General features: G+C 34.4%; 1 pseudogene; it reads left to right on the top strand.

Annotated features, from left to right (window-relative positions):
* Nucleotides 1-10,406: 10,406 nt before the first annotated feature.
* On the top strand, nucleotides 10,407-11,687 carry LOC101718000 (cleavage stimulation factor subunit 1 pseudogene; annotated as a pseudogene).
* The last annotated feature ends 2,675 nt before the right edge of the window (nucleotides 11,688-14,362 follow it).

Raw genomic sequence — 14,362 nt, 5'->3', positions numbered from 1 at the left:
ATTTCTTTATCATTGTAGATAAAATTTTTAAAAATTACTCAAAAACCTTTATTTTCTCATAAAAAGATGGCTATTTCTAATTTATAGTATATATTATATATTAAGTGATTTTTGGCTAAAATACAGTAGCAATATTATTTGATACCCCTTTGATCTCAGAGTAAAAATTAAAAATAAGAGATGTAATTGAATGTAAACATTCAATTAATGTTATATGCAAAGAAATTTTAAATTGTTAACTTTAAACATTCAAATAATGCTGCACGGAAAGATGAGCTACTGAAGACCCAGAGAATATAGGGAAATATTAACCAGATTAAAGGTCTGTTTATAGTTTTCTCTTTTGCATATCTTCTTAGTTACTATGTTTTTCTCTGACAAAAAGCACTCATAGATTTTGAAGGTTTGAGAAGGACAGAATCAAAAGCCAATAAAAATGAACATTTATATCAAAGGCTATTCCACTGGAGAGATTATCAAATTCCTTTATTTTAGAAACAATAGGAATCTCTTGTCTGTATTCTCTGGGTCTTCAGTTCCTTGTCCCCCCCCCCCCCCGCTTTTTCTTTTGGTACTGGGCATCGAACTCAGTACCTTGCACTTTTTTTTTTTTTGTATTAAATTCTTTCATTGGTGCATTGTAGGTATATAACACAATTACATTTCTCATTGGGAATTTACCTTTATATAATGCATCTTGGTTCTTATTTTTTCCCCATTCCTAGCCCTCCCTTCATGCCCTCCACCCTTCCCTATTTACAAAGACTTTATTTCCATTTTTTCCATTTCTCAGCATTTTTTTCCTTCCCTTCTTTCCTTTCCCCTGTGCCTCCCACTACCCCTACCCCTTTGGACCTTTTATTCCTATTTTACATTATTGATTATTCATTCTAATAATTGGTACATTTTAGGTATACAATATAATGACATTCATCATTGGAAATTTGCACCTTTACATAGTCTCTCTTGGTTCTTGTTTTTCACCCTTGTCCAGCCCTCCCTTCAACCCCTCCAGCCCTCCCTGTTTACAAAAATTTTGTTCCTATTTTTCCATTTTCTCATATTAATCCCATTCCCTTCTATCCTTTCCCCTCCCCCTCCCACTTCCTTCCCCTTTGCCCCCCTTTCTTCCTATTTCACATGATCTATTAGACATTTAGTCCTTATTTACACGTTCATGAAATCAACCAATAACAAATGCTGGCAGGGCTGTGGGGAAAGAGGAACCCTGCTCCACTGCTGGTGGGAGTGTAGACTGGTGCAAGCACTGTGGAAATCAGTATGGAGATACCTCAAAGAACTAGGACTGGAAATCCCATTTGACCTCACTATTCCACTGCTGGGGATCTTCCCCAAAGAATTAAAAGAATCATACCACAGTGATATATGTGCACCCATGTTCATAGCAGCGCAGTTTGTAATAGCTAAAACTTGGAAACAGCCCAAATGCCCATCAACTGGTGACTGGATAAAGAAAATGTGTTTTTTTTTATAAAATGGAGTACTACTCAGCCATAAAAAATGAGAAATTAGAGACATTTATAGCTAAGTGGATGCACACTGAGGCAATACTCTTAAGTGAAATAAATAGGACACAGATGTGTAAATACTGAATAGTTTCTCTGGTGTGAGAAACTGAAAGTATAAATAAGGACCTTGCACTTTTAAGGTAGGTGGAGCCACTGAGCTAAATCCCCAGCCTGCCTCATCTTTATATACCAGAGAAATTCGGAGTATATCCAAAGAGTGAAAAAAGAAAGGATCGTGAAAATCATCTGAGTCAAATGCAGATAATAAGATTAAGGAGAATAGAATACGACATGGGATTATCCACAGGTTTACAAATATAGACTAGGTTTGAATCACTAGACTAGACGTAGTATAATTAAAAAACTCTTCGGTTTAAAAGAAATCTGTGTACTTTTTAATGTTAGCATTTGTTTGCATTTAATTTCTATAACTATAATTAGAATTTTTATATACTATCTTAGATACTATCTAGTATTTCCATCCACTTTATACCTTTGATAACACCTTGTTACTTAGTTCAGTTTCTTTTAGGTGGAGTTTAAAACTAGGTCACATGGACGCCAAATACTTTGTAAACATTAATGTCTACAATGTAAAATTATCTGCTGATTGCATCATCAGTTTCTTATTTGACCAAAATTGATGAGCAAATATATTAAATGTTGACAGAGAATGTACAAAACAATCACAGAGCAAGTAAAGAAAGTTCACTCAGCTTGATTGGATGTGAAATTGTGGCCTTTAGCAATTTATTTAACCATCTTTTCCTCTTATGTAAAATGGAACCGTGACAGACATGGAATTGCAGTGTTCAGAACTCTTCCACTAAAGCTGACTCTCTAAAGCAGCAGAAATGATTGATGTACCCTGTTGTCACCTTCTGGATCCATGTCTGTTTCTAGGTTTAAGCCATGCTTCTACCAGAATGCTTCCAGCCAATGGCTGACCATGATGTCCTTCCATTCCCGAAGCATCCCAGACTTCAGCTGACAAGTTTGGCTCTGGGAATCCGTGTCAACCTCACTGAATCTTTCTGAGAACTATGCCACAATCTGTGACCCTCCTAAAATAACTCTTTTTCTTTGTCCTTCTCCTTTCATAGATTTCACACCTGCTTTGGGATCTGAAGTTTCTCCTTGTGTACTGCGGCTTCCTCACCCTCTTCTTACAAAGGCATTTCTCCTATTAAATATTTTTACATGTAATTTTATTGTAGAGTCTGCATTTTGCAAGATCCTAATTAACACCTGAGAATAAATAACTTAATATTAGTAAATATACTTGGTATATTGCCTACACTTAATAAGTATTGCAGAAGTGTTTGCTATAAAGACAAATAAGGCCATATTTGAATATCCCATGAATAACTTCATTATCCCCACACTCACACATTTCAACAGAAAAATTAGAAGCATTATTCTTGAATATAACAAAAATGTCATTACTGGGCATTTTACTACCAGTATTATTTTGGCAATTAAGTTTCCAATTTCTTGGCAAGTAAGAGGTGGATTTATTTTCTGTAACAAGCAATTATTTCATGACTTAATTTCTTATAAAACCCTTCACCTAATGTTGAAAAAACAACCTGTAAAGCAAGTGCAACACTGAAACCTCATAGTTTTCTACCTACTATATTCAAAGGATCTGGTTTATTTAGCTTGGTAAAGCATTAATTGTGAATTTAGCAGCATGTGCTTAATTCATGTTAGGCACTAAGCTGTGGTTTGTAACAATCAATAAGACAAAACCCTCTGCAGGCTTTGAAGAATTTTCTTTCATTTTGAGTAGAGAAAAGGAGAGAGAATTGCATAAACAGGCCTACAGAATAGTGATAAGTGCTAATTATTACAAATTAAAACAGGCAACTGCTTATAGCCAAGGTAACTCCCCATGGTTTATTACACTATTTATCTATAATATTTTATTTTTAAAAATCATACAAATAATCTCCCTTAAGTCATTTTCAACAATTTACAAAATTCTTATTTATTTATCAATATTTTTCTACAACCGTTATGGAAAATTAGTATAGATGGAATTTTATTATGTAAGTCTTGAATATGAAAGGTAAATAGCTTCTCTCGCAGCTTTTCTTTTTGTTCATTTAGAATTTGATTGAGGTTTAGTAAGAAAGTTAATTCTCTGAGCTAAAGTAAGTTGGAAAAATTGGATTTGAGTATTAGAACTACTATTTAATAAACTGTGATTACATGACTTTTCTGAGCCTAAGCTTCTTCTTATTAAATGATAATATATATTTAAATGTTAGTAGTTATGGGCATTCATATTTATCTTTTAATATTTCCAAGAAATGTTAACAACACAAGATGTCCTCTGTGTGCATTACTTTCCACTCATTTTCCAATCCTCTATGCCACCTATTATAAAATTGGTAGTTAATCCATCTAAAGCTGCTTCTAGCTTAAGCCACACTTGGCTTAGGGTAATTAATCTTGTGTTGGTTTCTAGGCTCATTACTCAAACTGATGGGGCCTTCAGCAGAGTAGAAAACAGGGAATAGTGCTGAACAGCAAGAAAATGAAGGATTTGGACCAATTTCTTGTTTCACAGTTCTTTACAGTCTCAATGGTCCTTAATACTCTTCTCACTACTCTCTGAGCCCCAGCATGCCCTCAGGTCTAGGGAACTCAATCAAAGCTTCTGGAGGTGACTCCAGTCACAGTCTCCCTCTGTATTTTAACATTCCTAGCGAGACAGGGGCTGGACATTGAGGAAGCAGCGGGAATTGTGTTGCTGTGACTTTTGCCCACACTAACCCACATCACAGATCTCTGGAGGTATAAAATCAAGCATAAAATTGAGCAGTGAAAGTGAAAGAAGCAGAAACAAAAACACACAACAGAGGAGAAAAGAAAAAGAAGGTGAAACAAAGTTGAGAAAGAGAATGAAAGGAGGATTTCCTTTACTTGTTTCCAGTGCAATTTCTGAGCACGAGACCACATCGAGTGAACCTTACCACTTTCCAGTTATGTCAGAAAACTCCTAACTTTCCACAAAGTACTCCTTTAGTTTTGATCTTCAGTGGGTAAGAAAATTTTTGTAAAAATCAATAACTTGATTTGTTCAAAACCACTCATATGGCTCTGATTTCCAAAACAGAATATGTATTTATGCATATAAATTTTGTGATGTCATGATAGAATATTTATCATGTAAATAATCTTGATTAAGTCCCAAAGCATACAGGATAAAAATTAGATTTCATATTTTATAGAAGGAAAAGTTGAGGCTAAAACGTGTTGTATTGTTAACTAAAAGTCACACAGTTATAAGAAATATGGGGTTTTTACTAAATTTCAGTGATTTACTCTTAATTATTTCAACAAAGGAAATGCCTATTTTAGAACCCTGGAAGCTCAGTTTGAATGTTAGATCATAAAATTTCTTGCCACTTCTTTTTGTAAACCTCCTACATGTATTAACACCCTTTCCAAAATGATATTTTATTCTTGTCTATGTAAACACGAGGCAAACATAGTGATTTTTGTATTTTCTACCACCCCAACTAGTAACTTATGTGCCTGTGTTCTCATATATCTTTATTTGTAATAAAAATCATTATTCCTACTAGAGGCCTATTCTTTACTTTCTCATGAGTTCCACCCCTAATATATGTTATTATGTGTCATCAGATTTCTTGTTTTGTAGTGGAACATATAGTTTCATTTTAAAAACATGTTCCGGTGTGTCCCCTCTTAAATAGAAGAAAGGACAAACCAGAAAATAAAGGTAAATACAAAATTCTGATAATAGTTTCTCTCTTTCTAATTCTGTTCCTGTATTCCTTTCTGAACAAAATTTCTTAAAATGCATCTATATTAAGCAATATTATTCTTCTTTTACATATTTTCTCACAGCGTGTGCTAAGAATTTTCCTTACCATGCCAGCTAACTTTGTCTGCACAGCAATCACCTTAGTGACTCACCTCTGTGTTGACAGTTAGGTAAAACTGGTGATGAATGAGGATTCACGAAGTATTTACAATTTTATATCACGTGACCATGGCAGGAATGAACATTGAAACGTTTAGCAAATAACGATAATGTTAACCATACTATTAAATGTGAGGAAACTGGAACCTCTACACATTTACCTACTTTCCTTTGTGGACTCTGACTTGTATAATTAGTTATTCATTTCATAACATATGTTTCAGTGAAATATGGTTAAAGATGATTGTATATTTCACTTACTCTCTCAGAAATAGTCAAACTAATTTGGCAAGCTAATTTTATCATATTATTATGTATTTCAGCTTTTTATTTAGATTCACTACTTCACTAATGGAAACTCTATATTTAGTTTATGAAACTTTACAACTAATTCAACCTTCCATGAATTAATTGTTATGGATATAACCTAGTCTTCAAATGATTATTTAATTAACAGTTACATGGGTAAGTTTTGAAGAAACTATCAAATACCTAGCTATGCCAGTAAGAATTATTTTTCTACATAATTTTGGAGAAAGTAATAATATTTGGAATTTTCTTCCATCTGTGAATTGGAAAAAGAAACTTGGAATACTTGAAAATCAAAACCAGTTTTCCTCTAACTTTTCTGATCAAAAAGGCTTCTAAAGCTGCTATTAATATTGTATATGTAAGGGTTTCTTTCTTCTTAATATCTCAAGATATTGTTTTATGAAATCTGTTATGAGTCCCAGAAATATATATATATATATATATATATATAACATTATACACACATATTACCTCGGGAAATGTGTTATGTATTAAGAATGGGTTGGAGAATTTGGGAGAATTTAGGTTTAATGATGGAAGTGGTGTTCCTAGTGAAGAAAGAATCTACTGCCTTTTAAACAGCATTTTAAGGTTGAGAGCTGTCTCTCTCTCTTAGTTAAGGTAAAAGCAGTCTGGGATTATGCCTTTCAGAAGTTTCATTTTCCTGAAGGTTGAAAATTAAATTCTTTGCATAGTGCACCATAAATACTGATAATATTAGGGATGTTGTATAACAAACCTAGATATGCATTTCAGTAGTAATATTTTTATGAATGTATGAGCATTTATAAAGCATGTAAAGGATTTCTATTTGTCTTGTCCTAATTTACTACACGTATAATTACTTGTATGTAATCACAACACCCAGAAAACATTATGACATTTACTTTTGGAAGTAAAATATTATAATTTTCTTACTTTAACATATTTATTTAGTTGGAGATAACTAAGGTAATGCAGTCTCTTGTAATTTCTTTGAAAGTGAATCTTAGAAGTCTTTAAATATCTCTGCCTTCCCCAAAATGTACTTTTGATTAAATTTTGTTACACATTATTGAATTAATGTTTTGAACCTTACTATGTTTTACTAAATACATCATTTTCTCTGGTACATATTATTGAAATACAACATTTGCCTAAATTTTCACACAATGATACACAATTGCATAATCAGCACTAACATCCAAAAATAGAATATTACAACACCTAGAAATTCCCTTAATTCTCTTTTATTCAATATCTTTCAAGGGAAAATACCATCTTGGGTTCCAACCTAATACATTAATAAAATAGTAAAATATTAAATTTGAAAGATAAGTTCAGGTGAGATTTGGGGAGATATTTTTTTAATATAAACCAATTATGTTTTGAATAACCTGATAAAAAAAGAAGAAAAGGAAAGCTGACATAAAGGGCAAGCTGAACTTGAATAGGAAAATAACTACCTATTTCTATTATTCTTAGTAGACAGACTACAATGTCAAATGACCAAACTGCTTTTGAAAAAGTGCCCCATAGGTTAGTTTATGATAAGCGTGGTTTCATTTTTACAGTGCCATTTATTTCCTTGGGGTAGCAAAACCAAGATGATTGTTAACAAAACTAATAATGCTTAAGGAACAAACCCTTCCTGTTCAAGCTGTTATGGAATACAGATGGCATGGTGCAGATAAACACAGTTTTAACCTTGCATTTTTCAAGGTTTTATCAGCTATTATACTCATGTATGCTTTGGGGTAGTTCACTCTCTGGGACTATAATAACAAAGACTTGCCTCCCTAATATCCTGGTCCATCTAATGGAGAAATTAGAGCCACCATTAGTTTAAAAAGAGATTTGCAGTGTGGCTGTTTAATATCTAAAAGCTGATAAACCTTTTGCTTAGGTGGATGATAGTATACTTGTTGGGTGGCTTCCCAAAGTACGGCTGATTAAACTGGGACATATACTGAATGCTTTTCTTTTCATTTTAAATCTCTGCAGAATGATCATCCTCATGGATGAGCACATCTGAACTTGGTGATTCAGACCTCCTTTGGAGGAAGAGTGAATGGGCACAGGGCAAGCTTCTCTGTGATGCTCGTTTAGCATCTAACTAGATCCATGCAGCACTGAGCTCTTTCCCTGAAGCTACTTTTAATTAGTTGAGGATATTTTAGCAAATTGTACTGATGGAGTTTAACTTGCAACGCTGAGATACACGTCTCTACCATTGCTCCTGCTGCACAGGGACAATTTGAACTGAAGCTCTTCAATTAGAGCTATTCAGCTGCATCTGCTCTGAGACTTTCTAAGACTGGAAGTCATAAGAATGAGACTATCAAAGAGAACAATCCTCACTGGGATTCCAGTTGTAAAATTTGGAAATTTGGGGCTGGCTACTGCCTCATTCATTTCACAGAATATTTACCTCTCACCTCCAAATTTCCTGTATTAATCCTCTCTTATTTTTTTGTGCTTATTCCACTAGGTTATAATTTTGCTTGAGGGCGAAGACTTATTTTCAGGCTTATTATAGAGATGGCATGCATAAAATGACTTATAATAAGTGTTAAAAATAATTTTCTCTTTTATATTGCCTTTCCAAAGTTTAATTATTTAATGTTTATTCTCTCAGTTGACAAGAAACTCCCTTCTTCCTTGTTTGTTTTTTATTTCAAAGATTCCTAAGTAGCCAGGAATTTTAAAATTTTATTTTATTTATTTGCAATACTGAGCATCAAACCTGGGAGCTCTACCATTTAATTATACACTCACCATTTATTATTTTTTTACTTTTATTTGAGTGAGAGTCTTGCTAAGTTACTCAGACTGGCCTTAAACTTGCTATCCATCTGTCTCAGCCTCCCAGGTTGCTGGTATTACAAATGCGCACCAGTGATCCTAGCAGAAATTATTGACATGAAGAAATTTCAGCATTAGAAATATTTTTACATAGATAGAAAAAATATTTCCTTATGAGTTAGGATATAAATGACCAAGGCATGCACTTAAATATTAGCACCAAGATGCGTATGTAGATATTTCAACTTTGTGTCATCTCCTTTTAAACACTGACCAACAAGGCCTCCCAAAATGTCCTCTAATGACATCAATTATTAACTCAAATCTGCTGACTAGCATTCATAAAAGCAATATAACTCGGGTATTATTCAGTTAGCACAGCATCTTGTGAAAATTTATGAATAATATTTGGCTTCTAATCTTATTTCTGTGACTCATTACATCAGAAGGAATGCTAAAGAAAATAAACATAATTATATCATCAACATTTTAGGGTTAAAATATTGATCTAAGTGACATAAATTTGCACACATCTTTCTTTGGTAAGCTTTCCTTAACTTTCCAACCACAGAATCATGGTTATCAATTTCTCAGACACCCTATAACATTATGGGAGGTCTTAGAGAATGGTAGTTAAAAGTAGATCTACAACTGAAATGTCTGAATTTGAATCCTAGCATTAAATTTATTGAATTTATGCCTTGGACATGAATATCCTTATCCATACATGAACATGATTATGATTAAATAATAGACATATTTTATATGAAATTAATTAACACACATATATTGTTTAGAATTGAGTTTGATGTATATTAAGCCCTAAAAAAGTATTCTTATGAATATTTCCTAATGTTATTTAGGACTCTGTGATTGCATTGGTCTATTTCTGGACAAGAATTGGATCCTAAGTTTCCTTATCCCTTCATTCTCATCAAATATACGGATCTGTTCTGTCCTAGGCAAAACTTGGTGAGATCCTCTTCATTCAAAAGATAATGCCAGTAAATATAAATAAAAGTGGTAAGTGGCTCTTTGTAAATAGAACTATTTATAAGAATTTATACAAAAGACAGGTTAACAAACTAGGTTATAGGGGCAGTTTAGTAACACGCAAGGCTCACTATGTATTTCTCTTCACAAATCACAAGGCAGACCCTGGAAAAAGTATTTTGATATAAACTCTTCTTAATCTTATTTTAAATTCTTATATCCTTTACATTATTTTGTTACATTAAGTGTTTTTTTAGTTCTTTTATTGGTACATTTTAGGTATACAATTCATGTACATTTATCATTGGGTGTTTGTACCTGTACATGATGTATCTTGTTTCTTATTTTTTCCCCATTACCTGTGCACCTTTCACCCCCTCCACCCTTCCCTATTTACACAGACATCATTTCGACTTTTTTTCTTTCCTCATAGTTTTTCCTTTCCCTCTTTTCCTTTCCCCTTCCCCTCCCTTCACTCCTTCATCTTTCGACCTTTTTTCCTATTTCAAATTATCAATTATTCATTTAAATCATTTTAACCTTTATTTACACTTTCAGCTTCTCACACTAGAGAAACCATTCAGTATCTACACGTGTGTCCTATTTATTTCACTTAAGAGTATGGCCTCAATATGCATCCATTTAGCTATAAATGACTCGTTTTTCATTCTTTATGGCTGAGTAGTACTCCATTTTATTAAAAAACATATTTTCTTTATCCAGTTTACATTAAGTTATTGAGTCTCTCTCTCTCTCTCTTTTTTTCCTAGGAGAGAGTGGGAGAATGAGAGCTGGATCCTCACTGGCAAGGAAACTATCCTCTCTCCAAGATGTACAGAACCAAAGTGGGCTTGTAGGACAGACAGCAGCTCTACAAGCCAATCATTAGCCAGCTGCTCTATGATGGCTATATCAGCATTGCCAATGGCTTCATCAACGAAATCAAACCTCAGTCTGTCTGTGCACCTTCAGAGCAGCTCCTGCATCTCATCAAACTAGGAATGGAAAATGTCACTGCAGTTCAGGATCCGATTTGTCGTTCAGATGCAGTTGCCCCTGTCACAGGGATTGACTTGGAATTTGATGCAGATGTCCAGATCATGTCCCCAGAGGCTTCTGAGTATGAAACATTCTATGTCACATCGCATAAAGGACCACGCCGCCTCGCCACATATAGCAGAGATGGGCAGTTAATAGCCGCAGAGTCTGCCGATGCTTCTGTAATGATCCTCGACACAGAAAGAATGTTGGTCAAAAGTGCCATGCCGATAGAGGTCATGATGAATGAGACCGCACAGCCCAACATGGGAAAACCATGCAGTGATTTGAATTCTTTACAACCATGTCAATGAAGTCATGTGTCTCGCTTTCCACCCAACAAAACAGATCCTGGCCTCCAGTTCAAGGGATTATACTCTTAAATTGTTTGATTATTTCAAATCATCTGCAAAAAGAGCCTTCAAATACATTCATGAAGCAGAAATGTTATGTTCCATCTCCTTTCACCCTTCTGGAGACTTTATATTTGTTGGGACTCAGCACCCTATGCTACGCCTTTACGATATCAACACTTTTCAGTGTTTTGTCTCCTGCCATCCACAAGACTAGCACATCGATGCTATATGTTCTGTTAATTACAATCCCAGTGCCAACATGTATGCAACCGGTAGCGAGGACGGCTGCATCAAATTGTGGGATGGTGTTTCAAATCGATGCATCACAACTTTCGAGAAAGCACACGGTGGTGCTGAAGTCTGTTCTGCCATTTTTTCCAAAAATTCTAAATACATTCTGTCAAGTGGAAAAGACTTTGGGAGATATCAACATGTTGGACGCTGGTCAGATACACAGGTGCAGGTCTGAGTGGCCGGCAGGCGCATCAGACACAGGCTGCCTTTAACCACACGGAAGACTATGTGCTGCTGCCTGATGAAAGGACAATCAGCCACCGCTGCTGGGACTCGAGGACAGAGGGGTGGAGAAATCTCCTCTTCCTGGGGCACAGCAACATTGTTCACTGCATCCTTCACTCGCTCACCAACCCTGGCTTTATGATGTGCAGTGATGACTTCAGAGCATGGTTTTGGTACCAAAGATCAACCATGGACTGAGCCACCTTCACCGATACTTTCTTGTCTCAAGGACTCTGCTCCCTCCCTATGTCCTGTCACCAGTTACACAGTTGTGCTGCTACCTCTGTCTACATCCTTGGATTGTACCTTGGATTCTACCTTAATAGTAATGAAAATTACTTGTTGAATATTTTTGTGTGAGGCATCAAATCATCACATGGAATTTCAGTTATCATCTGATCATAACCTTCATCTTAGAGAAAATAGGTAGCCAATGTTCAATTTAACATGGCTTTATAACTGATCTCTCATAAGAATATTATGACATATTCCTAATTGTATTAAACTGTAATACTTATTTTTTAAAATTATTCATTAATAGGTCTTTAAAACACAGCTTTGCTTTGTCCCCATGGCAAGGCTGAAAGAACACCACAAATAAAAGGCAATTGAATGTGTATTGTTTTTCCTTTTTTCCCTTTACCTTATACTTCAGCACATGAAATCATTAAAACATCATTTATGTTTCCCAATGTTGGACATATGCTATTATAGCAAATTTACCAGTCAGCAGAGATAGGGTGTTGTGTTTCAGCTAAGTGACTGAAACTTATGGGAAAGGTCAAGTGATATTGTATAAATTTTCTCAAGGAAAAAATGGAGAATTCTGATTAGTAAAATCTGGTCAGAGATGCTTTGAGTTGAGGAAAATAAATAAAGGTTACATAAATATCTTCTTTGTTTATAAAATTGAAAGCCATTTATTTATATATAAATGTAAATAGTTGTACATTTTTAACTGCCATTCCTGATTTTAACAGTGCTCTTAGGAAGGTAAGGGAGATTTTATAATCTTTTGTTAGAAAAAATATTTCCTATAATAACAAATGGAAAAGTGAGTAGAATCTAAGATAATTATGAATAAATAAGCTTTAAATTAAAAAAGATTAAATATTTCTTACAGCTAAGTAATGCTCAGTTGTTTTAAAATGAAGAAAGATTCAAGAACCAGAATCAAGGCAATGTTTTCTATGAAACAATTCTTTATCATCTCTTCCATTTTGTATGATTCATAACTCTTCATTTTAAAAACTCTCCATAAATTAGCACAATGAACTATAATTTATAATTTTAAAATCTAATTGAATATGTTAATTACTTTGAAGTTTTGTATTTTAAAATAGTAATGGAAGTTCTGATAGGCAGGAAGAGATATACACACACTTTCTCAAGATCTAGAGCAAGAGAATTTTGTGTCAGTCAATCCCTATGTCATATTTGTCCATGATTGGTAATAATATAAAGACTTGAGATGAATGTGTTTGTATTTGGAAAAATCTACTCCTGCTTAATTTCACTGCTCAAAAATGAGCTGGTTAAACAATAATTCATAAACTTTCAGCCTTGTAGAAGTTCAAGAGTAGGCACACAAGTGATTTACATCTACAGCTAAGAAGAAAAATAAAAATGATTTATTGCAACTGAGTTCCTAAATTCTACACATTTCTTAGCACTTCACTGTCCTACTCTTTTGGCACAGGAAATTTATTGAATCACCACCTATTACGGTTTGAATTGTGTGATCATTAATTTTTTATGTCAAGTTGACTTGAGTAAGAATGGCCTAGCGGATTAGGAAATGTTGTGTGTGTCTGTGGATGATTGACATGTAGGCTGCAAACTGACAGGGAAGAAGACCCACCCTGGATATGGGTGTCACCAACTAATGTGCTTGTGAATTGGACACAATAAAAAAGGGAAGGAAGAAAGAAATGTTTCCTTTTTTTAAGGTGATCAAGTCTTTGTCTTTGCCTTTAGACCCTTGTCTCCAGTTTCTTCAATCTTCCAGCACAGACTATCCAGCCCTATGACATACACTTGCACTGCTGAGTCTACAGTGAGCTTTCAGGCCTTTACCCTTTCACTGCTATTGAATCCTGTAGCTCTACAGCATGCAGACAGCTATTTAATATTATTCCCTCTGATCTTGTAGATGGACACTGGGACCTTTCTGTTTTTGATCCTGTAAGCCTACCTCATAAATCTTGTGTATAATATCCATATAATTTATATTGATACTGTGCCTCTAAAGAATCTTAACAAATAAAGATTTTGTCATCACAAAATTTGCATGTTAAAGTTCTAATCCCCAGTATCTCAGAATGAGAATTTATTTGGAAATAGGAATACTACAGATGCAATTAGTTAAGATAAAGTTTACTAAGGTGGGCAATAACCCAATGCGATTGCTTTCTGCATGAGGAAGAAATTAGGAGATACATATTCATAATGGGAGAAAACATGGAGGAGATGATCATCTATAAATCACAGAAAGTGACCTGAAAAATGTCATTCTCTTATAACCTTTGAAAGGAACCAAGCCTGCCAACACTTTGATCTGGTACTTGTAACCTCCAGAATAATGGAACAATGAACTTTTGTTTTTGAAGCCATCCAGGTGACACTTTATTGTAGCAGCCCTAGCAGATAAACACCATGCCTTTGCTGACATGACTTCCAAACTAAGACATCTCCATTAGCTATACGCATTGCTTCCAGTGCTGAATATATACATTTTCCTCAATAGAATATAACCAGCTTCTATTTCATTTACCATTTTTCCTCGTTTTACTACTCAATTTCACTTTTCTCTGTCCTTTTTTAAGCATTGAAACATATTCTTAGCAACCCAGGTTTTACTGTCAGTTACTTTC

The sequence above is a fragment of the Heterocephalus glaber genome, unplaced genomic scaffold (genome assembly GCF_053883595.1).
Source record: "Heterocephalus glaber isolate CG9 unplaced genomic scaffold, H.glaber_assembly_v1.0 deba00000122, whole genome shotgun sequence".
Classification (NCBI taxonomy): Eukaryota; Metazoa; Chordata; class Mammalia; order Rodentia; family Bathyergidae; genus Heterocephalus; species Heterocephalus glaber.
This window is presented reverse-complemented; position numbering and strand designations above follow the sequence as displayed.